The sequence below is a fragment of the Lolium rigidum genome, chromosome 3 (genome assembly GCF_022539505.1).
Source record: "Lolium rigidum isolate FL_2022 chromosome 3, APGP_CSIRO_Lrig_0.1, whole genome shotgun sequence".
Classification (NCBI taxonomy): domain Eukaryota; kingdom Viridiplantae; phylum Streptophyta; class Magnoliopsida; order Poales; family Poaceae; genus Lolium; species Lolium rigidum.
The window spans coordinates 242,444,060-242,448,475 of record NC_061510.1 but is presented as its reverse complement, the minus strand read 5'-3'; positions in this window follow the sequence as shown (position 1 = coordinate 242,448,475).

The window sequence follows — 4,416 nt, the reverse complement described above, 5'->3', positions numbered from 1 at the left end:
TTAAGCCAGGGACCAATTCATGCACTCACAAGAGAGATAGGCTACACATAGCAACAGTAGGAGCCAGTAAGATTAAGCAAATTATCACAGTATGCTCATGAGCAAGAGCTCATAAGGTACACCATCAAATTATAGGGAAGAGCAGCTCAAACCAGCAGCACAAGCAGCATAGCAGCAGCACAGTAGAACAACAGCACAAGCAGAATAAGCAGCAGCATCACGGCATGGCTGTACCTCCATGTGGAAGGGCAAACCAGTGACCAAACTAGACGAAGAAGAGGAGGAGAAGAAGAAGAACAAGCACAGGAGAGTGGGAGAGAAAGGTGGCGCACATACCCGGGGGCAAGCAGACGAGCAGATGCGGCCATGGCGGCCACGGCGGCGCACGCCGAATGCTCGGTAGCACCTGGCCAGGCCAGGCCATGCTCCGACAAGCGCCGCAGCGCCCCACACCACCGTGGCGAGGCCCACGGCGGCGCCATCACGCCCGGAGCCAGGAAGCAGCGGGATCGCCACGATCCCGTAACCCTAGCCATCTCGGAGGAGATCGAAGACGAGCCGGAGCAGCAACCGCTCCGGATCGACGCGGATGAGGATGACCGCCGTCGTGGGGCGCGTCGATTGCGCACCATGGCGGGGGCCAAGTCCGGCGGAGTTCGCCGGAATCGAGCGGCGACGGCGGGGGCGACACGAATCGCCAGAGAGGGGATTAGGGTTAGGGTTTCGGACACGCGAGAGAGAGAGAGAGAGGAATGAGGCTGGTCGAGCCGGACCAGGTGGGTCGGTCGACCTAACCCCACTGGGTTACACCGACAGGTGGGCCCAGGGGCATCTTTGCCATTTCACAATCCTTTATAAATGCAGAAACTTTGAAAATACACAATAAATGTTTCCTAGCTCTAAAAAAATAATTAAAAATATGAAAATCACTCAGTATAAATAACTCTATCATAATAAAATATGAAATAGAATTTTTGAAGATAAACAAGAATAAGTTCAAATTTGATGATTAAAATAATCAATTAAAATCACATAAATTATTTTCAATAATGAAAATAAGTTCATAAATTCTTTTGGACTTTAAAAACACCTTGACAACATTTCAAGGTTGTATGTTGCCCTAAATAAAGTATCCCCAAATTATTCTTAGTATTAACCTCTCATGGAATGATAAAGACATCGGAAGGGGGGAACAAAACCTAAAAACTGGAATCATGCATCAATGCTTCTTTAACCATTGCCCTTATCGGACAATGATGCTATTTTTTCAGAACAAGAGGACAAGGGTCAGTCCACACCTTCCAACTGCAAAACTTTGCAGTGTTCAGGCAAGTTCATCACTTGCTCATGTTATTTGAGTATTTTTACCAAATTACTTGCAAAGTACTATGTTTATCACTATTGCATAAAAAGCAAAACCACTATTTTCATAACTATGAATATGACTATGTGGTGGGCAATGGAACCATGGATTGTGTTGATATGGTGGAGGTTCCATTGCACGGGTTTATATCCATCTAGGATTAAACAACAAATGTCGCCGATGATTCTTGTGCCGTAATACCCGTGTTAACCATAAGATCCGGAGTGGGACGGAGTAGTCAAAAGTGTTTCCACCTCTCGTTCATCAACGAATGCGCTTTACCGTAGACACTTGTATCCGTCGGGGCAAGCGGTTGGTCGGGGAAGCCTTAAGTCCCCACGGCATAGTCCGTAGACACTTGTCGCTCGAAGTGCAAGCGGTTGGCCGGGCAAGCCTTAAGTCCCCACGGTATTGCGGTCTATGATGGGTTGCAGCTACCGGCGAAGGAGTTTGGTTCGATCCCAAACTGTCGTCGTGGTCGGGGTCCACCCGTGAGTGGGAATAATGGGACCGGCGAGGACCGAGGGTCGGGGCTTGCAACAAAGGGTGGGTGTTCGAGGTAGCGGAGGAACATGATTGGCTAGACCTTATACCGGGCCTCACACCGAAGGAAGTGTGGACGGGAAAGCTGCCCGGTTGGCACCAAGGTTAAGATCTCTTATGGGTAAAGCAACACACCTCTCGCGAGTGTAAAGAATCGTGACTCGTCACTCCCCGTTCCGGGATTGAGGAACTGCGAACGCGGCCGGAAAGGAGCTCCATGAAGTTCTAGTAAACCGGTGAAGGCCGACGGACATAGCTCTTTGAAATAAAAACAATCTCTTGAAGAAATGTTTATCAAAACTTGCATTGGTATTGGACTTTCGGTCTAATATCGTAGCTAGTGCATTAAACACCTCTTATCTATAATGAACTTGTTGAGTACGCTCGTACTCATACCACTCTTAAATCCCATGCTTAGATTGTCTGAATTGTCTGGAGGAGGACTACGTCAATAATGAAGAAGCCGAGATCATCGGCTATGATGAACCTGACCTCTCAGGAGGTGTTGAAGGCGTAGACTATCTCATAGTCTACGGATCCGGGGAGGCTTCCGGAGGAGATCAAGCCTAGAGATATCTGTTGAGTAGTAGTAGTAACCGAGCAGCCCGAACTCTTAGTATTTAGCTGCTCGATGAAATAAATGTATAGTTTAATGAGACTCCTATGTTGTAAGTTAAGTTGGGTTCACCTCGAACCCAGGAGTATCCCTCTGAGGACCCAAGAGGAGCTCCAAGACAATATATGTTTGATGCTTGTAATAATAAGTGAATGAGTTATGGACCCTGCTATGTTCTGTTGTACTACTCTGAGGGATGTAATATTTGCGGAATGGTACTTCGTGAATGTTATATCAACGACTGGCATACTACAACATGCAGTGGTATGCAGGGTCACCACACACATCTCTCATGGGTGTATAACACGAGGATCCCGCGGAGGAAACCCTAGCCGTCTCTCCTCCAATCCCTGCGTGTGTGCTCCTCCCCCAATTCCGTCGCGATCCCCTCTGCCAATCGCTCGCGGCTGCCTCCAACCTCCCACCTCGAGCCCCGGCTTGAGCCACCTCTCCTCCTCTCCCAATCCCCGCTCCCGATTCGCCGCCTCTTCTCGACGCAGAGGTCGGGGACGGTGGCCACGAACCAGATGCGTTCGTGCGGATGCGCGTGAGCAGCGGTGGTGGAAGCATCGGTGGTGGTCGCACAGAGGAAGCAGGGGCGGACGACGTCCGTATTGTCCTCGTCACCATCGCAGCGTGCCGCAGCACCAAGGGCTGAGCAGCTCGGCAGGAGGAGCGGGGCCTCCCACTCGTCCTGCTCTGGGCGAGCAGCAGCGGTACGCCATGGGACTGGCGGCTGATGTGGGAGAGAGAGGAGGAGAGCAGAGAGGCGGAGGTCAGTGGTCCCAACTGCGTTCAGGAGCAAACAGATATACAGGGCAGCAACGAATCCAAATCAGTATTGGTATCTCTTTCTCTCAATCCTTTTTCCTCCAGCAGAAACGGGCCATAACCAAGTGATCCCCTCTCTCTCCCTCACTCTACTTTTTCTTGATTTTTCCCTGTTGCATTCAGTTGTTTGGATGATTTGTTGCTGCTAGAGGGAGATGGGAAGAAAATGAAGAAATGGTGAGGGAGGTCGAAGAGGAGCCAACAGATGAATATAGATCTGCAATAATCAGGTATAGAATCTTGATATTTATTGTATTTCGGATTGTAAATGCTAACTTCTCTTTTCTTATGAATACCTTGATGGATAAAATTATTTTCTCAGAAACTACTTTGGTAGTGGATAGATGTTTGCATCGGATCTTAGGGTGCAATGTTAGTCTATCCATTCTCTCCCCTACTCTCCTTTGATTTTATATGTGCGATCTGGCTTTGATTTCTTTTGGATGTGTTGAATATGCTTTGCTTTATATTGCCTAGGTCCTGAAGCATTGCCATGTGGTGTTTGGTGTATATATGCAAAATCGGGGGGCACAGATATGGACTTTCCAGCAATTATGGTATTTGCCTTTTCTTCTTCTACTATTAGTATACTAAGAACAAATTCTGTGGGTTGTGATTCTCTTAATGTCACAAACCATAACCATATTATTAATGGCATTTTTGTACTTCTACAGAAAAAGTGTGTTCTTAATCCCCAACCAGGCGATGAAATTGGTAGATGTTTCTGCATTTTTTGCTTTAGCTATGTTTGCCTCTTTGGCCCTTGCTTGATTGGGCTGCTTAACTGGGCAATTGTCGCCTCCATTTTTCTTTCAGGTTTGACTCTTTGGCCCTTGCTTGATTCAGCTGCTCCTACAAAATGTTTCTGCAAGTTCTGTTTCATTGATGTTTGCCTCCATGGGAATGGATGTACTTGTCGGGATTAACAAGCTTTGCAGATGTATTAGGTTGTGATTTGGTTGATCCTAAATGTACTGATTTAGCAAATAGCTTGACTCGGGCCAGTCACAAACTCATAATACAGACTGCTGCTCTTTTCCTTGACGGCCAAATTAGACTTGTC